The following is a 25,431-nucleotide window of genomic DNA, read 5'->3' on the forward strand; positions in this document are numbered from 1 at the left end:
ACCCTAATATTTATTACAAATGATGTTGAGATGGATATATTCCTATACATAAATATTGGTTTGCATTATTATTATTTCTTTAGACTGGTTTCCTATAAATAGGCAACTGGATCAAAGAATCTGAATAGTTTTCTGGATTTATGCCATGTTTACCTAAAGATTACCAAATAACATTTCCATCAGTAGGGTGTGAGTACTGCATGTATGTTTAAAATAGATGTGATTTTTTTTTTTCTCTTTAGACGGAGTCTCACTCTGTCACCAGGCTGGAGTGCAGTGGAGCAATCTTGGTTCACTGCAACCTCCGCCTCCCAGGTTCAAGCGATTCTCCTGCCTCAGCCTCCCAAGTTAGCTGGGACTACAGGTGCGTGCCACCATGCCCAGCTAAAATTTTTTTTTTTTTTTTAGTACAGATGGGGTTTCACTATGTTGGCCAGGATGGTCTCCATCTCCTGACCTGTGATCCACTTGCCTCAGTCTCCCAAAGTGCTGGGATTACAAGCGTGAGCCACCATACCCAGCCCTGACTGTATCATTTTTATTTTGCAATGGATTACTGTTCTATCCACCCAACCTTATGACTCATTGGATTCATAGAACTCAGATCACAGTGAACATCTGTGGTGCCATGTAGTCATTTGGTGTTCCATGGTCAGGCATTTAGTCTCTGGCAGGGCTTGAGAGCACACCTGACCCAATGCATGGCCTTGCTGAAGAACCCTAGAGGTCCGCTACACCTCTCTTGCTGAAGTTTATTAAAACTCCTGCAGCATTATCATCTGCATGGACACCTCTAGTACTATTGGATCTGCTGGGTCATACCTCCTAAGTGGCAGGGAAACTTGTACTGCTGCTTGGACATTCTGGGGAGTCCTTTTTACCCTCTGAGCCCCACTGTCCCACTTGAAACTGATATCCCTCTGAACCACTCAATAGGACTTGGTTATATTCATGATCTACTGGCATTAATACAAAGTTGACCCTAGCCGGAAATGGACTGTGCCATATTACAGCCTCACACAGAAGCAGCCCTAGAAATAGCGGTAGAGGGAAATCCACTCTGTGGGCAGAGCTGCTAGCAGTACGCTGCTTACTGTGTGGAAGTGTGGACTCCGTGGCAGTAGGGAATGGCTCTGCTTGTTGGTCAGGGGTCTGGAAGGAAAAAGGCAACAGTCCATGTACCACCTCCAGTGTCCCAACCCTGCAAGATATCCCTGAGCTGACCTTTTAGCTGAGACTTCCCCAAGTCATTCTGCCATATTTTTCTCTTGCAAGTTGTCTCTGGGTGATGAGGTGCATGGAAGACGACTTTATCTTGTGGCTTTGAGCCCAATGTGTCATACCTTTTTTTTTTTCCTACAGTGCTTCTGCCAGCACCACCATCCGAGGGTGGACAGAATGCCCCATCTGTTGACACGATACCCTACGTTAAATTGTCACAGACCAAAGAGCACATTTTGCTACCAGCCAGGAGTGACACAGTGGGATCAAAACCACAGGATATAATAGTCTGCCGTGTACCTCGTCACCCAGAGACAGCCGGCTTTATAGAAAAAGGTGTGATGGGCTGATACAGTCTCAGCCGAAGGGCCAGCTTGGGACAAATGCAGGGTCACCGCACTGGATGTGACACCCACGCTGATCTGGAACCGATATACGGTGCTGATATGCATGGGTTCAGAAACCAAGTGCTGAAAGTACAGTTGTCCTCCTCACTAACACTCCCAGTGAAGACATGCAGAATTTTAGCTTCTTATTCCCGCCAGCCTAGATTCTGTTGGATTAGAGGTCTTGGTACTTAAGTAGGAACACTTTCACCTAGGTACCTAGCAAGGATTCCACTTAATTGGAAGTTGCAGAACAAAATGAGCAGTGTAGGAGTGAGATGATGAATATAGATTTTGGCCATTGGACCAGCAGCAGCAGTGGGGACTGTGGCTTTGTTTGCTAAACATTTTTAGATCTCTTGAGGAGATTGCAACTGGCCATCATCTGGAAGAACTAGGCTTGTACCTCCCCTCTAAAGAAAGACGTATGGGTGATTTTTCCCACATGAGATCTGAATACTGCAAAAGGATCTGAGGATGTCTAAAAGCCTAAGAGGCAGTAGGGGTGGATGTACCCATTCATGTAGTCTTCCAGGTCCACTTGGTCACCCTGTACCAATGGGCCGTGGCCATGTGCCTTGCTTCCTGGTCAGTGCAACCCTAAGCATCACTCGCACTGTTGTCTTGGTTATAAAGCTGTTCCCAGAGCCACTGCCACCAGCACACACTGAGGCATCCCCGCACACAACAGTGAGTGCCAAGAGAGCCACCTTGACAACACGCTGGCTGCACAGGCCACATGGAGATGCTGGCTTCCCCTGTAGCCACGATAGGAGCAAAGAAATACAACTCAGGGATGCAGAGGAGACAATAGCACATGGGATGCCACATGGCAGACTGTGCTGAGATGCAGTCTTTCCATGCCTCCTGTGTCAAGAGGCTGTGAGCATCTGAGCAATTGGCTGCTTATTAGGAAGCTGTGGCTACCCGGGAACATCTCCCTTTGTACTTCATCCTCCCCTCTACCTCACTTCCCATTTCTTTTAAACCTCCCTGCTTCCCTGGGATTGCACTCTTCCCAGTAAACTGGCACTTACACTTTTGCCTCAACCTGTTTTCTAGTGAGCCGGGACCAAGGCACAGGGCTAATGACTGCTCTGGAGAAAGAACTGCACAAAATGAGCTTGGGCCATCTTATTGCACCTGATAGCAAGGAAATGATGAAATATTAATGGTGTCAAGTCAAAAGGACACAAAAGCTAATCTGAAGGGGCTCCCACTGGCCCAAGATGTCACAATTTGGCATCAAAGGAAATACTGACTGCAATGGATTTAAACACCTTAAATATATGTTTAAATTATGAGTTCTTAATAATACTAAGAAAAAAATCATTGGCAGCTAGTTCACTGACTTAGTATTCTGAAAGATGATAAGGAAAAAGACATGTATATGTATTATGTCTTTTCTGTAATAATTATTTCAGGGTTACAAATAGTTGATAAGAGAAAATTCTTCTCTGTAGAAAAATTCTACCTAATAAATGCAGAAGGAATGATAGACTTGGAAAATCAGCATTTTGCAAACCTGAATGAGATAATGGACCAGGCAATGATCATCAATAAAAACTAACACCATTAGATAAAAGTTTAATGGAGAACTTGATAATGGCAAGAGGAAGCTAACATCTCTGAACCCACAGATCATTCTCAACATTACAGAAAGCGGGAGAAGCAGAGAGTCTGTTTCTGCAAAGTGATGCAAGAGAAGACACCGCCCATGAATCTAATCAAGCCAAAATCTAACTATCAGTTTGCAGGAAATTCAGGAGACAGAGGAACAAGTTCAACAACAACTCAGTGATGCCAACAGCCAAATCCAGAATGTGAGAAATTCTTCAGAGGGACAAATGCCTCCGTTTTGTCAACACATGAATGTGATGCATGAACTTTGTTTAGCTCCTGATTATAACAGACCAACTGTTAAAAGATATTTTTGAAGCAATGGGGACATTTGAGAATAGACTAGTATGAGACATTTGTAGGGAATTTCTGTTAATTTTATTGGGTATTGGCGTTATTGTCATTTTTAACAGTTCTTATTTATTATAGATGCATACTAAACTATTTTTGGGTGAAACAATATGGTTTCTGGGATTTGCCTTAAAATACTCCAGAAAAAAAATCAGAGAGCAATGAAACAAGAATGGAAAAGTATTGGTAATTGTTGGAGTTGGGTGATGGGTACCCTTCTCCCTACTTTCTTGTGTATGCCCTGGTTCTTCCACTTTTGCCCCCAGGTCCATTCTCTGCCCTTCTGTGTCTTGCTCTGAGGCCTGGGAAGCCACCTTTATTGATGGAAACACCCAGACAACTTTGTTGGCTGGTTTCTGGTGAGTTGAGCTAATAGTGGTCACCAGAAGTAGATCAGGAGTGGGAGAAGGAACAGTCAGGGAATTTATCCTCCATGTGCCCTCTCTGCCTTCCTGTGGTCTGATAGTAGCTTTGTTCCACTATAGCAGTTATATTAGTTTGCTGGGGCTGCCATAACAAAGTAGCACAGTGTGGCTTAAACAACATAAATTTATTTCTCACAATTCTGGAGACTAGAAATCCAAGATACAGGCGTGAGCAGGGTTGATATCTTCTAAGGCCTCTCTCATTGATTTGCACATGCCATCTTCTCTCTGCACCTTCACACGGTCCTCCCTTTGTGCATGTCTGTGCCCTAATCTCTTCTTGTTAGGACATTAGTGGTTCATGCCTATAATCCCAGTACTTTGAGAGGCTGAGGCAGGCGGATTGCTTGAGCCCAGGAGTTCAAGACATCCCTGGGCAACATGGTGAAACCCCATCTCTACCAAAAAATAAACAAATAAACAAAATTAGCCAGGCATGGTGGCACACACCTGTAGTCCCAGCTACCCAGGAGGCTGAGGTGGGAGGATTTTCTTTTTTTTTTTTTCTTTTTTTTTTGAGATGGAGTCTCATTCTGTCACCCAGGCTGGAGTGCAGTGGCGCAATCTCTGCTCACTGCAAGCTCCGCCTCCTGGGTTCGCGCCATTCTCCTGCCTCAGCCTCCCAAGTAGCTGGGACTACAGGCGCCCGCCACTGCACCCGGCTAATTTTTTGTATTTTTATAGAGACGGGGTTTCACCGTGGTCTCGATCTCCTGACCTCATGATCTGCCCACCTCGGCCTCCCAAAGTGCTGGAATTACAGGCGTGAGCCACCGCGCCCGGCCAATGGGAGGATTTCTTGAGCCTGGGAGGTCATGGCTGCAGTGAGCTGAGATCACGCCACTGTACTCCAGCCTGGGCAACAGACCAAGACCTTGTCTCAAAAAAACAAAAACAAGAAAAATAAAAAAGCCAGACACCAGTAATATTTGATTAGGGCTCACCTTAATGGTTTCATTGTAATTTAATTACTTCTTTAAAGACCCAATCTTCAATTACAGTCACATTCTGAGGTACTGGCATTAGGACTTCAATGTATGGATTTTGGGGGTTACACTGGCCATAACAGCAGTGATCAGCAAACTTGTTCTGGCAAAGCGTAAGACAGCAAATATTTTCGGCTTTGTGGGTAACACAGTCTGTCACCAGTGCTCAGATCTGCCGTTGTAGCACAAAGCAGCTATAGGTAATATGTAAATGAATGGACATAGCTGTCTTCCAGTAAAACTTGATCTATAAAACAGGGGGCAGACCCCTGGGCCGTAGTTCACCGGCCCCTGCTTCTGGTGGTTAGCCCCTTTTCCATGTGTTCATTTCTCCCCGGTCTCTGCACCTTCAGCAGAGGTGGTAACGGCTTCCCACTCTTGCTAATCCTTGGATGTCACACTTTCCCTTTTCGGTTCCGTTAACCCTGATGACGCCTTCTTTGGTCCCTTCATTCAGTTCTCCTCGGGTAAATGCCTTTTGAGTGTATCCCCTCTTTCTGGTTTGGACACTGTCTGATATCTTATATTCGAAATTCTAAGCTTGAAATTGCCCATAAAAGAATCATAATGAGGCCAGGCACGGTGGCTGATACCTGTAATCCCGGCACTTTGGGAGGCCGAGACGGGCAGATCACTTGAAGCCAGGAGTTCGAGACTAGCCTGGCCAACATGGCAAAACCCCATCACTACTAAAAATACAAAAAATTAGCCAGACGTGGTGGCCATGCCTGTAATCCCAGCTACTCAGGAGGCTGAGACATGGGAATTGCTTGAACCCAGGAGACAGAGGTTGCAGTGAGCCAAGATCGTACCACTGTACTCCAGCCTGGGCAACAGAGTGAGACCTTGTCTGTCTCAAATAATAATAATAATAACAATAATGAAAGGAAGGGACTGATTTAGAAGGTAAACTTGATATGAGCTGCCTCTTGTCCTTGGAGAGTGCCCCAGCCAGGGAGGGGCTAAGATGGAGAAGACAACAGGTGCTCACAGGTGAGAACCAAGAGGGAGCTTGGGTAGGGAACGTGTCCAGGACCTGATCTAGCCAAGAGAGGGACCAGATCACATGGGACGCAAGTCACAGGCTTCAGTGGCCCCCACCTGGGGGCCAGCTTGGACCACTCCACCTCAGCAGGCCCAGGGCAAGGAGCAGCCCAGACCAGCGACTCTACAGCTAGCCAGCAAGGATCCAAAGGCCACCACCTTCCTCTGCCACCACACATGCAGGCCACAGTCCTTCTCCACACACCCGGGCACCATCTCATGGAGGGGCAGGAGGGACTGGGATTTTTTTTGGTTTTCTTTTACTTAAAGAGGCTAACCATGACTTCTAAAAACCTGCATCGAATTAGGTTTACAGTATTGGACTAAAAAGTGTTTTATCCAGCAGCCGGGTCCTGTGCAGACAATCAAAGTAATTATAAACAAATAAAGGAATGACGTTTTCTCTGTACCCCCAAGAGAAGTGTGGGGAATTTTGAGAGTGCCTACACCTGTGTTAGCCTGGCAGCCCCACACTAGCTAGAAAAAGGAAGCCGAGCTTCAGGGGCTAAAACAGGATCTCAGGGATTTTAGATGCAAACGTGTTCTCAGGTAAAGTCCTGAGAACCACAAAAGCTAAGGCAAGCTTCATCAAAAGATAAAGAGATGTTTCTGCCACCCACCCAAACTCAGAGTCAGTTCTCAGTTCTCACCCACAACACTCACAGCCAGAGGGTCTGGGAACCTTGCTCAATCCCATTTCACTCCTTCTCTGCTGGCTGCTGGAGTCCCCAGGAAATGAAGCCAGGAGGCTGCCAGCCGGCCTCAGCACTCCTCCTTCCTCTTTCTTCGCTCTCCTCCTGTGCTGCTCAGGAAATTGCATACATATCCCCTGCCTTTGGTGCTGGCCAGCAGCGCAGATGTTTGCCCCATTCACCTGCCACCTGAGGCCACCGGGTAGGAAATGAGGAGGGCGAGCTCATGGGAAGGGAAAGCAAACTCAGGGTGACGGCAGAGCCACAGGGCACAGGGATGGGGAGAACCCATTTATTTAGATGAGATTGTGGGCCCCTGCCTTATTTAGGGATCCCAATCCTAGATATGCTAATAAATCGGTATCAAAAATGCCTTCATTCATCCAGAACAATCTGGAGGGGAAAGTACTCTGCTGGCTGGATAGTAAGAAGGATGCAGAAGAAACTGTTAAAAAGTAACAGACATTGTTTCAATCATTCATTCAACCGGCCGTTGTCAAGTGCCTGATTTGAGCGGGTGGGTATTTTAGGCACTGGGGATAGGATGATGAATAAGACGACAGTGTGGGAGGAAGGCAAGAAACTAATACACATGGCATGTATGTATACACATGCACATGCAAGTACTGTACACCTATGTGCATGTCTACATACAAAATATATGTCTGTTATACACCGATATGTGTACATACAACACATATGTAGCATGAAGTAGGGATGAGTAATATGAAGAAAAGCGAAGCCAGGTTGGGGGGAGAGAGGGTCAGGGAGGTCCCCTGAGGAGGCCTCTCCAAGGCAGGAGGGCCAGCACGTTTGGAAAAGGCCTTTCTGTTCTCCAAGGGCTCTCCTTAGGCCTTACCAGATCCTCTCCCTCAGGCCTCACATCAGTCCTATTGTCAAGTCAGGGAAACTCAGGACTAGAAAGATTAGTCAGGATTTGAATCTTTATCTCTGCGCTGCCCTTCCCCTCCCCACCCTCCAAGATGGAGTCTCCCTCTATTGCCCAGGCTGGAGTGCAGTGGCACAGTCTCAGCTCACAGCAACCTCTGCCTCCTTGGTTCAAGTGATTCTCCCGCCTCAGCTTCCCGAGTAGCTGGGACTACAGGCGTGTGCCACCACGTCTGGCCAGTTTTTTTTTTTTTTTTTTCTTTGTATTTTTAGTAGAAACGGGGTTTCACCACATTGGCCAGGCTGGTCTCGAACTCCTAACCTCGTGATCCACCCGCCTCAGCCTCCCAAAGAGCTGGGATTACAGGAGTGAGCCACCACGCCCAGCTGCCCTGACTATTAAATACTATGAAGGCTGAGCACCATGGCTCATGCCTCTAATCCCAACACTTTGGGAGGTGGAAGTGTGTGGATCATCTGAGGTCAGGAGTTCAAGACCAGCCTAGTCAACAGGGTAAAACCCCATCTCTCCTAAAAATACAAAAATTAGCTGGGCATGGTGGTGGACGCATGTAATCCCAGCTACTCAGGAGGCTGAGGCAGGAGAATCGCTTGAACCCAGGAGGCAGAGGTTGCAGTGAGTCAAGATCATGCCACTTGCACTCCAGCCTGGGTGACAGAGCGAGACTTCATCTTAAAAACAAACCAACAAAAAAACTATGAAGCCCCAAGTCTTCCACAAACTCCCATCTCATCAGAAAGGCCCCAATCAAGGAAGCAATGAAATGAGGGGGTTGTGGGCACAGCCAGGAGAGCAGATTCCCTGGGTTCCTGGGTCAGCTAGTGGGAGGCAGTAACAGAAGTAGAGGCTGGAGTGTGAGGGCGGAGCAGCCAGGGTATTCATCCCCTTGCCCCCTCTGTCTCCTGCCTTGGTAGTAGCTCATTCTGCTGTAGCAGCAGTCAGGACGCTTTTTCTGTCAAGGGCCAGATGGTAAATATTTTAGGCTTTGCGGACCATATGGTCTCTGTTACCACTACTCCATCCTAACTATCCCACTCACTGGGGCTTTGGGGAAATTATTTCACCCTCCCACCATGCCTCTACTTCCTCAGTTATAAAATGGGAATTGAAAGAATTCCTACTTCGGGGATTATGGAAAGTATTACATGAAATAACATCTGTAAAATGCTTGGCACAAAATAAGCATCAAGAACTGCCACTGCTGTTGTACAACAGGACTTCTGCTTCGTCGGGTTCCACATCCACCAATCACAGATGGAAGATACACAAAGCACTAAATAACAACAATGCAACAAAAATAGTTCAAATAAAAAACAATATAGTATAACAACTATTTATGTAGCATTTACATTGTATGAGGTATCATAGAGATGATTGAAGGTATACGAAAGGATGTGCCTAGGTCATATGCAAATACTACACCATTTTATATAAGGGACTTGAGAATTATTGGATTTTTTTTTATCTGCAGGGAGGCCTAGAACCAATCCCCTGTGAATACTGAGGGACTGCTGTATTTACCTCTCCCCTTGCAAATCAGCAGGTGATTAAGGACTGGCGGGTCACCTGTTCTACCCTCACACCTGATCCCAGCTGTAAAGACCTCTCTCTCTCTCTGGCCTCTCTATCAGGAGAGGCCCAACTGCAGATTGACTGAGCTCAGACAGAAGCAGCCCCTTGGAGGTGAAGTCAGGGCCTTGCACAAACATTACCTTAATTTATCTTGCTGAATTTCTCACAGCAATTCTGTCCATTTGATAGAAAGGAAGACTGAGGGGGTATGGATGATAAGAACTGCTCAGTTTATGACACCGTCCTGTTCTGATGCACCATTTCCTCACGATGGGGAAGTGTTCAGCTGAAAAAGTAGCAGACCAAATGAATGGTCTAGAGGTGAGAGGAAAGGCATCCACTGCTTCTTTTTCCATTCCTTCCCCAGACAGCCTTCAAACTGTCCCCAAGGTGCCACAGGATCATGCTTCTCTCTCATGTTCCTTCCCAGCAGCGTCTATGCAGACCTCCCCCTGGCTCCATCAAAATCCATCAAGACCTACCCTCCCTGTGTTCCATACTCTCTGGGCCTCCTAATCTCACAAATACATTTGAATAATAATAAAAGCTGATTTGACAGTGGGATGAACTCCCAGAGAGCATATACATTTTAGCAAAGTTTTAATTCCTTGAGGGATGACTAGTCATGGTGGTGTTGTCAGGTACCTTGGCAGACCCTTTGAAGATATTTTCATTTGGTTGGGAAAGGAGATATGGAAGCTTTGTTCCATTTGACAAATGAAAAAATTGAAGCTCAAAGCATGTATATCTAGTAATGTCCTCCTACTTAGATCATGCTGGGATATCTGCCATGGAAATCAGAAATATAAATGCTATCACATAGATCAAGAATTTAGCACAGTAAGTATTAGTTATCTGACCTTCTCCCTTTCCAATCCTCTAACCTCAGGCTGGAGGAGATATTTAGGTAAAACATTTAGGTAAAGTAAGGAAGGACAATGGAAGCCAGATATTAAGGAGGAAGAGTTCCAACTGAATATAGAGAAGGAGAAAGTGAAAAGGGGTTATTTACAGAGACACATTGCACATTCATCCAATCACAATTTAAAATTTGCCAAACCTAACCCATTTTCCATAAATCCATTTACTGACATCTAGAAACCCCACTGAGAAATCTATTTCTGATCTCCTTTTGAAGAGTTATTTAATTCCCAGGGAGCCTGGCCCAGTGGCAAGATATTTCCAAGAAAAGGGAGGAGAATCTAATTCTCTATTTGGTTTAATTTTGTTCTGGAACACTTATGAAGGCTCAAATCCAAGGGGAGAAAAAAATACACTCCTACTTCAGGCTGCACAGCAAGGACATAAAGAGAAAGCAAAAAATTCCCTGTAAAGAGAGGTAGGCACAACCTCACTCGTATTTGCACTACTTTACAAACATAATTTGCCTGAATTTGGAGGGAAGCAGAACTTCTAAGACCAAGGGCAAGTGGAGAAAATGGAACAAAATGAATATTTCCATCTTGTAAAGGTTTCAGAGGGAGTGTACTTTAACAGTGGAGGATGGATGGTGGATGGATGGATGGATGGAAGGATATGTGGGTAGAAAGATTAGTGGGGTGGATGTATGGCTGTGTATGTTTATGGGTGGATGGATGGATGGATGGATGGATGGACAGATATGTATATAAGTGTAGGTGGAAGGGTGTATGGTTGGAAAGTGGGTAGATGGATAGATGGATGAATGGATAGATAGGTGCATGGATAGATTAGTGGGTAGATGTATGGTTATGTATGTATGGTTATGTGGATGGAAGGAGTGTGCATGGATGAATGGACAAACGGATGGATGTGTATATGGGTGGGTGAATGGATGGTTGGATGGGTGGGTAGGTGATGAATGGGAAGGTAGGAGAACAAGGTGGCTTAGCTAAATCCTGCTTATGCTTGAATTTTGTTTGGCCTGCATGATGTTTTGAAAACATTTGAATTAGTTGCTTTCATTTAAAGCAGAGAAAATTTTACCTAAAACCTTGATTTCTGGCTTCTCTTGAAAAATCAAGGGAGCTGGCAAAACTGAGACCACATTTTTTCATGGCAACAATTAACTAGAGCTGAGTAATGACTGTCCCTTTAAACAGGACACACATGCTTCAGTCACCCAGAGTCCCTGCAGATGCACATTGGCTCTAACACCTGTCAACTTCACTCTGTCACAGTATCTGCCTGCCCAGGAGGCATTCGTTCATGCAATAAAGGACCTAGTAAACATAGGCCCCATCCTAGTCCATTCAGGTTGCTATAACAAAATACCTTACACTAGGTAATTTATGAATAATAGAAATGTATTGCTCACAGTTCTGGAGGCTGGGAAGTCCATGAACCAGGCACTAGCAGATCTGGTGTCTGGTGAAGGCTCATAGATACTTCATAGATGATGCCTCTTGCTGCATCCTCACATGGTAGAAGGGAACTGGGAACTCCCTTCAACCTCTTTACCTAGGTGACTAATCTTATTCATGAAGGCTCTGTCTTCATGACTTAATCATCTCTTAAAGCCTCCATCTCTTAATACTATCACATTGGTAATTAAGCTTCAACATATAAATTCTGGGGGAACATATTCAGACTATAGCAGACCTTTCAGTAAGCAGACACATAGCAAGATGGAGGTTCCATGGATTACACAAGACCTCGATTCTTGCCCCTCCATATACCTCCAGTATGGAGATCTAACCTTTTAGCGAAACACTTAAAGCCCTTCCAGATCCAAGTTCCCACATGCCTGCTAAACTCTACATTCTATGCCACTGCAAACTCAAATATCTAAACTGGCTTTCCTGTTAGGCAGGACATGAACCAGCAGTTCTTTGCCTTTGTTTGTGTTATTTCTTCTTCCAGAAATGGGCCCTCTCACCGCTTTTGATCTGTCTGGTTAACTCTTCATCTTTCAGCCTTAGCTCAAGTATCACCTTCTTGCTGAAGTCTTCTCTGACCACTCTCTCCAGACAGAATGAAATACTCCCTTCTCTCTGTCCCTACAACTTGGACAATTATATGAACACAGCCCCCTGTGACTGTCTCTTCCAAGAATCACAGCACCTGCCTGATCCCCGGGGCTCAGTACTGTTCCTGGTTGGTTTTCAGACACATTTGTTGTTGCATAAGTCATTAGCTGTGCTGTACCCATCTAGCCATTGAGATATCAAGGAAATGCTTTACTGCTATGGTCAGTCAGGTTCTGCACCACACCACTGAAGGAAGCACCATAGACATAGATCAAAATAGGAATGGAGCCCCCCAAGATTGTACAGTACACCAGCAGGATAGGTGGAGGACCTGCCCATGGCCCATCTTGGCCTTGGATGATGTGGTCCTTCCTCATAATCATATCCAGTTACAGTTGCCTTCTACTGAGTGTCACCCAGTCCAGAGGCCCTCACTGAGTGAAAGGGACATCTATTATTCTACAATTAATCTATTCAGTACAGAGCCTCATCTTCTTCCTTATAATCTTTCTCTCCCTCTGTTTTTTGATGCTAGGCCTTAGTTCCTGACAGCCCCTATGAAGGTATCTATAAGTTCTTTTCAACTCTGATTCCAGGGGTGGAACTTACCAAACTATTTTCCATGCTACATGTCCCTCCTGCCTTCCTTCTTACCTGCTCCTGAAGCTGAAAGCCATGCCCCTCCCATCCTCGGCTCATTCCTTCTTTCTAGGAGTTGGACCAACAGTTGGTGAGCTGCACTAATCAGGTTGTCCAGGTTAAAGGACCTCCTCTTCACTACTCGTTGCAAAAGATCCTGTGTTTATTTTTTGTTTTGTTTGTTTTGTTTTGTTTTCTCTGAAGCCTGTATTATTTGAAGTATTTCCTCATACTCTACCCCCAAGCTAGGTAAGACTATCCTGGCAGCCAATCTGTTATTGACCTAGAGTCCTCTGGGTCACCTGACCTTTCCTGGCTGTCTTCAGGTTAGGACAGTGATTGCTCTGCACTCGTTCATCTCCACCCCACCCCACCTCCGTTTCTTGAATTGTCATATGATCTACAGCCTAAGAATATGCCCAAGGGTGCCAGGGAAGTGGGCCTAACCTACCTTCCAAAGGTTCCCCATGCTGTCCTGAGTGAAGCCCTTGTGAATCAGAGGGGCAGGGGGCTTGGAGCTTAGAAAAGAATTAGACAATATGAGGAAGTCCAGTTTTCCAGTGGAGATGGGCTGCTTTGTAAGTGCTGATACTTACAAAGTAAGTCTGCAACTCTCTGTGGAGTTTGCCATTTTTTCCAACATGGGGAGGATCTGTGTCTGTACTTCCTTTCCCATCGTGCCTAGAACAGGGTGGATTACTAAATGTCGATGGCTAATGCGTAGGTCTAATATGGCCATCACTGCTCTCAACCTCTCCCTCTGGTAGCGGTAACTACTGCAATGAGTTACTCCTCCATTTCATTTGATTCATGGGGGCTGCCTGCCTGGCCACTGGTCTTGACATGTGACCTAAGCCAGATAATCAAATAACCCATCCCCCTGGCCATAGTAACTTGCCAAGAGAAGGATAGCATGTGACCCACACTGACCAATTAGGGGTTTTCCCAGAATTTTATATATGAGCTCCAGGAAAGAGAAACTCTTTTCTTCCACTGGAATTTCCAACTAGAGTGATGTAAGCCTACAGCTTACATAGTTTGGGACCAGGCCTCCCTCCCATTCTTCCTCTTTTGCCTCTGGAATGTATGAAGTCATACATTGAGAGAAGCAGACTTGGAGGTGGGAAGAGAAAACGATGGCAAAAAAGAACTGGGGAGAAAAGGAGAGAAAGAACAGTGGAGGGAAGAGAGAGGTCCTCTGGGATCCAGCACATTTTTTAATTTTTTGAGACAGGGTCTCTGCCACCCAGGCTGAAGTGCCATGGGGCAATCTCAGCTCACTGCAGCCTCAACCTCCAAGGCTCAAGTGATCCTCCTACCTCAGCCTCCTGAGTAGCTGGGACTACAGGTTTGTGCCACTGTCCTGGCTATTTTATCTTATTTTATTTTATTTATTTATTTTGACCTCTGAACTTTTTTTTCTTTTTGAGACAGAGTCTCGCTCTGTCACCCAGGCTGGAGTGCAATGGCATGAATTCGGCTCACTGCAACCTCTGCCTCCCAGGTTCAAGCAATTCTTCTGCCCCAGCCTCCCAAGTAGCTAGGATTATAGGCACCTGCCATCATGCCCAGTTAATTTTTGTATTTTCATAGTGATGGGGTTTCACCATGTTGGCCAGGCTGCTGACCTGAGGTGATCTGCCTGCCTCGGACTCCCAGAGTGCTGGGATTACACGTGTGAGCCATTGCACCCAGCCTGACCTCTGAACTTTTTATTGGCCTCCTGCTCCCCAAAGAGTACCCTGCTTCTCCTGGCTTAATGTCTCAGAACTTTGGTGTCATTGGTCTCAGACACCACTTTGCCATCCACTATCCAGTGGGGGGTGGTCTTCTGGATGGTTTGCATGGAGTTACTGACGTCCAGAGCATCACCAAGATTGAAGCCCTCGCTGCAGTAGGTGGAGATCTCAACCTCCAGCTTGACCTTGATGTTCAACAGGGCCTCGTACTCCTGGGCCTGGCACTGTCCCTCTGCCCAGGTCTGTGCCAGCTCTGACTTCAGGTGCAGCACGATCCCGTTGAGCTGCTCCATCTGCAGGGTGTAGCGGGCCTCCACCTCCCTCAGGCTGTTCTCCAATCTGGCCTTCAGATTTCTCACTGAGTCCAGGTCAATCTCCAAGGACTAGACCATACGTCTCAGCAACGTGAGTGTCATCTCAGCAGCTCCAACCTCCGTGGACTGTGTGGTGACCACTGTGGTGCTCTCCTCAGTCTGCTGAGAGTACTACTTGTCTAGCTCCTGTAGGTTCTTCCGAGCCAGCTCATCAAATTGGGCCACAATGTCTGCCATGATCTTGGCGAGGTCCTGAGATTTGGNTTGATGTTCAACAGGGCCTCGTACTCCTGGGCCTGGCACTGTCCCTCTGCCCAGGTCTGTGCCAGCTCTGACTTCAGGTGCAGCACGATCCCGTTGAGCTGCTCCATCTGCAGGGTGTAGCGGGCCTCCACCTCCCTCAGGCTGTTCTCCAATCTGGCCTTCAGATTTCTCACTGAGTCCAGGTCAATCTCCAAGGACTAGACCATACGTCTCAGCAACGTGAGTGTCATCTCAGCAGCTCCAACCTCCGTGGACTGTGTGGTGACCACTGTGGTGCTCTCCTCAGTCTGCTGAGAGTACTACTTGTCTAGCTCCTGTAGGTTCTTCCGAGCCAGCTCATCAAATTGGGCCACAATGTCTGCCATGATCTTGGCGAGGTCCTGAGATTTGGGGGCTCCTACCTCCACAGTCAACCCAGAGCTGGCAATCTGGGCTTGCGGGCCTTTTACTTCCTCTTCATGGTTCTTCTTCATGAAAAGCAGCTCCTCCTTGAGAGCCTCAATCTGTCTCCACCTGCAGCCGAGTGACATTGGTGTCATCAATGACTTTGCGGAGTTTATGGATGTCACTCTCCACAGACTGGTGCATGGTCAGCTCTGTCTCATACCTGACTCTAAAGTCATCAGCAGTAAGACGGGCATTGTCGATCTGCAGAACGATGTGGGCATTGTCCACAGTATTTGCGAAGATCTGAGCCCTTAGGTCCTCGATGATCTTGAAGTAATGGCTCCAGTCTCTGACCTGGGGTCCCTTCTTCTCCAGGTGCTCCTGGATTTTGCTCTCCAGTTTCCATTCTCAGTCTCCAGGCTCCTCACTCTGTCCAGGTAGGAGGCCAGGCAGTTGTTCAGGCTTTGCATGGTCTCCTTCTTGTTCTGCATGCCTTCCATTCCTGCCAGACCCTCAACCATCCCCGCAGCCAGGCCCCCGGACCCCATGCCACCCTGGAAGCTGGTGGAGTGGGACACAGAGATCTGGGAACCAGAGCCCCCAGCGCCTGCATAGACGCTGGTCACCCTGCTGACTGGCCGGGTGCCATAGCTGGGCACCTGGACAGAGCCCAGGGACTGGCAGTTGGTGGAGAAGGTGGAGCGAGTGGTGAAACTCATCACATCTGGGGAGGAGAGCGAGAGGACAGGACTCAGACTTTGCCCTTATTTTTTGTAGAGACGGGTTCTCCCTACATTGCCCAGGCTGGTCTTGAACTCCTGGGCTTGAGTGACCCTCCTGCCTCGGCCTCCCAAAGTGCTGAGATTGCAGGTGTGAGTTGCCAAACCCATTCCCAGCACATTCTTGTGGCCAGTTACCTGTTTACCTCTCATCAGCCTTCAGCTGCTCTCTGTCTCTGCCTCTCTTTGTGCCTTTAGCTTTAACTCATGCCACCAAGCACATAAGTCCCCACATTTTGGGGAACTGTGAGGGGAACTGAATGGCTCAGATAGTTACCCTTGTCCCAATTAGATCCAACTTGTGCCCAGCACCACTTCATGTGTTGGTGATCAGTGTATGGATTGGCTGTCCTTAGGTGACAGACCAACTCCCTATGACCAGGGAGATGGGAGTCAAAAGGCACCATCGGTCAGTGTAGGAGAAGAAGCCCCAGAAAAGAAGCTGAGGTACGGCAGCAACTGGCACTGTGCCCACCCAGATCCACCAGCCATCCAGAATTAGATTCTTTAATATTTAATATTTATTAATAGGTAGAAAATACTGAGTTGACTGTTTGTAACTAACTCACACAGAATCCCAAAAATTAAATAAAAGGGAAGGAGGCATGGGAGGCAAAAGCAATTTCCTCAAAAAATTCAATTTGTTTTGTTCTCTGTGTCTGATTTCCTTTGGGTTGGCCCTGCTTTCCTTAAGATCTCCAAAACCCCAGACTCGGCTTGTGTCTGGAACCAAGGCAAGACAGGGGCCATTTCTCCAGCCCAGGCCCAGGCCCAGGCCCCAGCCCTGACAATAACAGAGAGGCTGGCTCAACAGTGAGGTCTCCCCAGGATACATTAACCACCGCCTCAGTGTGAAAGATGATCAGCTATGAGCTTAATTTCTCATAAAATATCACTCAGGCCAGAGCAGGTTAGCTAAATATGTGGTCCTAAGAGTTAAACAGAGTTTCCCTTTTAGCTTCAACAAAGAGGGGAAAGGCAGGGCTGCAGGGGTATAATTTTGCAGGAGCCTTCAGGGCTGCTCCTGGGCTGGCTGCTAAGTTGCTTGAGGGCAACATCATTGCAGTGATAGGGTTAACATTTTCTCATCTCCCGCTGGTCCAGCCCTCCCCCTACTAACCATGCACATTCCTTCAGTGCAAGTGGACATCAGTAGAAATCTAAAGGTTCTCTCCCTCCTTCCCTAGTCACAAAACCCAGCCTCCAATCTCTATAGACTTTACAGAAAGATGCCAGGAATATAAAGTATGGTGAATGTGCTTTGTCAGAGGTAAGACAGCAGTGTATGTATAGCATTGGTTATACACGTTTTAATTTCATCACAAAAGGAAGTATATGATATTCACTACTTTCCCCCGTATGGCCTGTGATCTAGCTATGCTGGTTTCCTCAGTATTCTTTGAACACAGCTGACACCACTCCTGCTCAGGACCTCTGAACTGGCTGTTTCCTCTGCTTGGAATACTTTTCTCCTAGATAACTCCGTGGCATGCTCCCTTAATGTCACCTTTTCCGTGAAACTCTCTTTGGTCACTACATCCAAAGCCACTTCAAATTGCTGCTTTTCTTCCTTGCTCTGCTTTTCCCTACTTAACCTTATTATTTACACTTGATATGTTTTACTGTTTAAATTGTTTGATCTGTTTCCACTTATATAATGTAAGCTTCAGGAAGGCAGGCATTTTTTTTTAAGTTCAGGGGTACAAGTGCAGGTTTGTTACATAGGTAAACTTATGTCATGGGGGCTTGTTGTACAGATTATTTCATCACCCAGGTATTAAGCCTAGTATCCATTAGCTGTTTGTCTTGATCCTCTCCCTCCTCCAACCCTCCGCCCTCTAAAAGGCCCCAGTGTGTGTTGTTACCCCCGTGTGTCCATGTGTTCTTATCATTTAGCTCCTACTTATAAGTGAGAACATGAGGTATTTGGTTTTCTGTTCCTGTGTTAGTTTGCTGAGGATAATGGCTTCCAGCTCCATCCATGTCCCTGCAAAGGACATGATCTCATTCCTTTTTATGGCTGCATAGTATTCCATGGTGTGTGTATGTACCACATTTTTGTTATTTTTCTTAATCCAGTCTATCATTGATGGACATTTGGGTTGGTCCAAGTCTTTGCTATTGTGAATGGTGCCACAATAAACATACGTGTGCATGTGTCTTTATAGCAGCATGATTTATAATCCTTTGGGATGCTTTTTATTTTTCTTTGTGTTTCTGTTGAAATGTTCTCAAGCACCTCGGAAGTAGCAACCACTTACTCTTCTTGCAATAGTAATACAACTTGTCAGTTACTTATTTCCTAGCCAGACAGTGTGTTCAACCCTTTATATGCATTACCTTGTTGACATTTCCCAGGACCTTATGAAATAGACGTCATATCCAACTTTCAGATAAGAAAATTGAGACTCTGAGAGGTGAAGTCAGGTACCCAGGTCTCACTGTTCATAATTGGCTGTGGACACATCTGAACCCATATCTAACCCCAAATATGGGCTCATTCTGACACATTCACAAATGCAACAAATGTTTATTGAGCATCTATTATAGGTCAGGCACTGTTCTAATTGCTGGAGATGAGGCAGTAAATGAAATAGATGAAAATCTCTGACCTCATACATGTGGCCAACAAGCATATGAAAAAAAGCTCAGTATCAATGATCATTAGAGAAATGCAAATTATAACCACAATGACATACTACCTCACACCAGTCAGAATAGCTATTATTAAAAAGTAAAAAAATAACATGCTGGCGAGGTTGTGGGGAAAAAGGAATGCTTATACACTGTCGGTGGGAGTGTAAATTAGTTCAGCTATTGTGGAAGACAGTGTGGCGATTCCTCAAAGAGCTAAAAGCAGAACTACCATTCAACCCAGCAATCCCATTAGTGGGTATATACCCAAAGGAATATAAATTATTCTACTATAGAGACACAGGCATGCGTATGTTCATTGCAGCATGATTCACAGTATCGAAGACATGGAATCAACCTAAATATCCATCAATGACAGACTGGATAAAGAAAAATAACAAAAATGTGGTACATACACACACCATGGAATACTATACAGCAATACTATACAGCAAATACTATACAGCAGCAATACATGGTGACTCTGATTTAAATCCTTCCAGTAATTCTAAGGAGTTCAGATCATTCAACAGATGATGAAATCATGGTTCAGAGAGAATAAGAAACTGGTTGAACTTCTCACAGCTATCAAGTATTGGAGCTGAGATTCTAATCCCCAAACCACCTGATTCTACAGTTAGTGCTTTTACCAGGACTCTACTTTCACTATGGCAGAGAGGGCAGATGGGGTAGGATGGAGGGGCTAGGGGCTATATAATGACACGAACTGTTTCCAGCAGGTGCTGGTTCTACCCTGAAAGCTGCCCCCAGTCTAGACCTCAGCATGCCTTGCCACATAGGAAAGTCCTCCAGAAAGCCATTGCCATTTTAAACTCTGGCTCAGTGTTGTGGCTTCTCTCAGTGACACCTGGGGCCAGGACTGGTATTTGTTTATCTAGTGTCCTCACTCTCCTTTGCAGTCAGACCACTAGAGGTTCCTGAGTCTTGAAGGGAGGTGTCCTTTCAAGAAGGGACTTAGAAAGTACAGTCTGAGCTAGCAAGAGGGTTGGGGAAGAGGAACAGAGAGCCATGCTTGGAGCAGGTGCAGTGTCTAGCAAGGAACTTCAGTGCAACATGACTGTAAGGACATAAATCCTGCAAGCCAGGAATAGTGAAGTAGCTGCCCTACCAGAGAGCCTCACCCCTTGGGTTAGGGGTTGGGGTGGAGGAACATGTGTGCACATGGGCTCATGTGTGCACACGTTGCTCATGTGTGCAACACGGTGTGTGCATGTGTATCATGCATGTGCATGCTTGTGCCAAGGTTGGTTTGTGTATGTGCAGAAATACAAATATGAAACTTGGAAACACTGCCATGGGAATGAAAACCCATGAAAGTCTGCCTTCTGTATGAATGGGAGGTACCTGAACATGTGCACAAGCAAACACACACACATGCAGATGTTTACATATCAAGTTCTCCTTGTGCATGAGATTCATTTGCCCTGTTCCCAATCCAGGCAGATTTGAATGCTTTTTTTTTTTTTAAATGCTTTAAGTTCTAGGGTACATGTACACAATGTGCAGGTTTGTTACATATGTATACATGTGCCATGTTGGTGTGCTGCACCCATTAACTCGTCATTTACATTAGGTATGTCTCCTAATGCTATCCTTCCCTTCTCCCCCCACCCCATGACAGGCCCTGGTGTGTGATGTTCCCCATCCTGTGTCCAAGTGTTCTCATTGTTCAGTTCCCACCTATGAGTGAGAACATGCGGTGTTTGGTTTTCTGTCCTTGTGATAGTTTGCTGAGAATGATGGTTTCCAGCTTCATCCATGTCCCTACAAAGGACATGGACTCATCCTTTTTTATGGCTGCATAGTATTCCATGGAGCCATCATCGATATGGGCTATAAAATAAATGACAGCCCTTGGATTGTGTAGGACATAACCCATACCAACTTACGTGATAATACATGTATGAAATAACATGTTAAAAGCACCTGGTCCAAGGCCTGGCACCTAGTAGGTGCTAAATAAATGGTGGCCAAAAAATAGGTTTATTAATCATGCCTTTAATTCACAGAAAGGCACCCATTGGCCGGGTGCCGTGGCTCATGCATGTGATCCCAGCACTCTGGGAGGCTGAGGCAGGCAGATAACTTGAGCCCAGGAGTTTGAGACCAGCCTGGCCAACAGGGCAAAACCCCATCTCTTTAAAAAAAAAAAAAACAGCTAGGCTTGGTGGCACACACCTGTAACCCCAGCTACCTGAGAGGCCTGAGGCACGAGACTCGCTTGAACCCAGGAGGTGGAGCTTGCAGTGAGCCGAGATTGCGCCACTGCACTCCAGCTTGGGCAACAAAGCGACACTCTGTCTTGGAAAAGAAAAAAGAAAAAAAAGAAAGGCACCCATATAGCCTTCATTGCCTGCTGACATAATGGCTGAGGGTAGGAAGTTTTAGCCGTGGTAATATACAAGGCAACTTCAGTGGTGATGGGATATGATGTCCTCGGGACATCCACTTTTATTGTTCTTTAGATTCCAGGGTTTAAGAGTTTGCTCATGCTTTTGCTCACTGGAAATTTTCTTGGTGAACAATCAGATATCTTGCAGTACTAGGATGTGTGCACTCTTGGAATCATTTGGTCTTAATGAGGTGGGATTTGCTTTAAGTGGAGTATAATTGCCCTCCCCCATTAAAATATTTTCTTTTACATCAAAACATTATGTATGATGTCCTTTTAAACATAGCTGACCTTTAAAAAGGAGAATCTAGATGCTCAGACCTCCAACCTCAATCCTTATGGTCTGGTAACTACCCCTTCTATACCCAAGCAGAGATAGGAACTTTACTTTCTGGTGAGGTCAACTCATAGACGTGGCGTATACCTGAGAGAGGTAGAAGATGCCTACTACACACAGGATTTACATTGTGAAAAGTTGGATTGTCAAATATGGTGTCCCTACCTGGGTCCCATAAAGCTACAGCCAAACCTAAACCACCCCATGCCAGGTAGGAGGCTGGAGAGTTCTAATCAGCCCAGATAATTGGCTTAAAAATATGAACAACAAGGATTCCCAAGTGAAACAGCCAGGTCCCACTCAGTCAGCCTATAGTGAAGTTCACCAGCTGCTAAGCCACACTAACAAGCCAAGAACCTCCAATCGGCAGTTTAGAGCCTCTCTCCTAGAGGTTCATTAGATACTGAGGGACTGATTTTGACATGGAAGATAGAGACTAAAAATAACAATCATAAAGAGCACAAGAAAGGGAGAAAGAGATGAGAAAAGAAAGGGAGAAAGAGATGAGAAAAGAAAGGAAGAAAGGAGGGAGGGAGGGAAGAAGGAAGTAATTGACACAATTAATACAAAGCAGGGGCAAAATAATACTGACCAACACAGTGAAACCCTGTCTGTACTAAAAATACAAAAATTAGCCACGTGTGGTGGCACGCACCTATAGTCCCAGCTATTCAGGAGGCTGAGGAAGAAGCATTGCTTGAACCTGGGAGGTGGAGGTTGTAGTGGGCCAAGATCACCCCATTGCACTTCAGCGTGGGCAACAGAGTGAGACTTCATCTCAAAAGAAAAAGAAAAAAAAATATATATATATACACACACACACACATACATATGGGCCAGGTGCGGTGGCTAACACCTGTAATCCCAGCACTTTGAGAGGCCAAGGTGGGTGGATCATGAGATCAGGAGATTAAGACCATCCTTGCTAAAAGGGTGAAACCCCGTCTCTACTAAAAATACAAAAAATTAGCTGGGTGTGGTAGTTGGCACCTGTAGTCCCAGATACTCGGGAGGCTGAGGCAGGAGAATGGCATGAACCTAGGAGTCGGGGCTTGCAGTGAGCCGAGATCGCGCCACTGCACTCCAGCCTGGGTGAAAGTGCGAGACTCCGTCTCAAAAAAATATGTATATACACATGATTAGTAGTCATGATGAGAGAAGATATTGCAACTATAAAATAAGAATGAAGTTCATAAAAAGAGAAGAACAAGAACGAACTCATAGAAATGAAAAATGTGAGAGCCGAAATAAAAATGCAACAGATGGATGAGAAGATTCAGTTGAGGACATTCCCCAGAAACTCTAACATTACAACAGAAATGGAAAATGAGAGAAAGTGAGATCTGTCTGGAGATCCAAAGTCTAAATAACCAAGAGAGACAATGGAGGAGGGGAAACATCAAAGAAAGAAATAGAAGAACTTTAATGAATGGAGGAATCTAAGTTTCTAGATTAAGGAGGACTTCAAAGAGCCTAGCATAATGTAGGAATTCTCAAATCGAAGTCTGTCATTCCAAAACTTTAGGTCACCAGAAATGAATAAAAGCTCTCAGGGAAAAATAGACATCAAAATGTCATCAAACTAGAAAATGACAGAACAGTGCTTTTAAAATTCAGAAGGAAAGTTATTTCTAACTTTGAATTCTTTAGCCTGCCAAACTATCAGTCAGAAGCGAATATAGAATAGAGACATTTTTAGAAAATGCAGGGTCTTTAAAAAATTACCTCCCATATACCTTTCTTAAAAAGTTACTGAAGGATATGCTCCATCAAAATGAAGGAGTAAACTGAAGAAAAGGAATGGGATCAACAGGTAATCCAGCACAGGTGAGAAGAGACCGGGAATTTTCAGGAGGATGGAAAAGAAAAGGCCAAGAAAACAGCTGTACAGCAATTCAAAAGGAAAACTAATCCAGAGTAGAGCAGGAGAAGAGAGATATCTAGAAAGTGTCTCTGGGGATAAAAAATAAAAGTGGTAGATTATCTGACAGGTTTTGTTATGTAGAGAGGCATTCTATAGCTGTACAAATATTTCACCAGAAATTTGACAAACACCAAACATTTTTTTTAAAAAACAATTAAATATAAGAAAAATAAAACATTCTGTAATTATCTCATAAGGACTCTTAAATTTTCCTCTCCATAATATATCTTGAAAAATTATTCCACTTTTCAGACAACTATTATTTGTCTTTTATTTTTGTTTTGGGGATAACAAATTTTTACCCAGAAGCACACTAAATATATGTGCTGCAAGACATGATAATTTAACATTACAATTTCAGGCAATGACATACCTACTAACTGATTCAACATTTCCATTCATAGACCAGCATACTGGGCAAATTTGAGTTACTTGCCACGTATAGATGAGCCCCAAGTGCTTTGTTACGCAAGGAGTGTCAAATAAGAAAGACCTTCTACAACACTTTAGTCTTTTGGGTGTGCATACTGTTTCCACGTTTTGAGGTACTCTCATATTTAGCTTTTATTTAGCCTTACAGGTGTAGTTCCATATTGTTTTTAAGTGCAGCTTGAGCAAATGATAACTATGACCCCCAAAAGTTGATGAATACAATGGTGCAACAAGAACACACCTTCCAGAGAATGACTCCTTCTTCCATCACACACTCAAGTCTACTCCTCCTCCTTTGGTGAATAAAGTCAAGTCTTTATTATAACAACTCATTGTGTATTATTTATTTAAGCTTGTTTTTATTGTTCATTTGATATTTTTTCCTATCTGTGAAAGTTGAGCATCTTGGGTTGGGATGCATTAATACTTTCTCCTGTTAATATTCATGAGGTTTTTTTTTCTTCCATTTAACAGGTCTTCATTTAGTGGCAGGGTTTTCAGGGTCAAATTAAAGTCCTTAAAAGAAATAGGTGTCAGGAAAGGAAATGTAATTACATGACCTGGATCAGCAGTAAATAACACATGGTCCAAGTCATAAAAACAACAAATACAAATTGAATAAAAATAAGAATTGGGCCGGGCGTGGTATAAGTGACTTAAGTCATGTTGGGAAGATGAACAAAGAATTGTATTCAAAGGGTGCTGTAACGTAATTGTCTTCGTACTCCTTATTAGAAAGTCAATATGTAATATATAAATTTGAAGTATCAAGAATAGCAATATAAACTTGTTATTTAGAAAAATGGAAGTAAATACTTAAAAAAACATCTAAAGCATTGAATGCGCTTGCCTCTGGAAATGAGGACCAGGGTGAAGACAGAGACAGGATACTGCTTTTCATTATGTTTTATAGGACTGTTTGACTTTCTAAAGTAATAACTAATAACAATTAAAATTACATTTAAAAAGGCAATAAATATTCATCGGAGAAAACTTGGAAAATACAAAAAATGGAAAGAAAATAAAATAAAAGTCATTCATAACCTATCCACCCAGAAAAGCTGCTGATGAAACAATTGTAGGCTAGTTTCAAGTTTTCTACTATACATACGTACATCCACATTTTAAAATAAAAGTGAGATCATATTATAAATATTGTTTTGTAACCTGCATTTTTTTCTTAAGGTAATTGTGGCAAATTTTCCTATATTAATATTCATCTACTATATCCTTTTAAGGGCTGTATATTCCCCATTATACAAATATACTATAATTTATTTAATTCAACCCAATATTTACCATTAATTATTCAACCAGCATAATTATTCCAGCAAACAAATGCAACTTTTGATTCTTTTGAAAAGATAGTAGAAAGGAATTTTCTCTATCCTTTGTTCAATTGTTGTCAATAATT

The 25,431-nt window shown here is 44.5% G+C and overlaps 1 protein-coding gene and 1 pseudogene across 2 annotated transcripts in view; one reads left to right on the forward strand and one right to left on the reverse strand.

Moving 5' to 3' along the window:
- LOC108537459 (tripartite motif-containing protein 44-like) overlaps positions 1-25,431 on the forward strand; it is a 148,693-nt gene that overhangs the window by 121,183 nt on the left and 2,079 nt on the right. The window lies entirely within an intron of this gene.
- LOC108537458 (keratin, type I cytoskeletal 18-like) lies at positions 14,551-16,217 on the reverse strand (annotated as a pseudogene).

The sequence above is a fragment of the Rhinopithecus bieti genome, unplaced genomic scaffold, assembly GCF_001698545.2.
Source record: "Rhinopithecus bieti isolate Rb0 unplaced genomic scaffold, ASM169854v2 scaffold_15118, whole genome shotgun sequence".
In the NCBI taxonomy this organism is placed as follows: domain Eukaryota; kingdom Metazoa; phylum Chordata; class Mammalia; order Primates; family Cercopithecidae; genus Rhinopithecus; species Rhinopithecus bieti.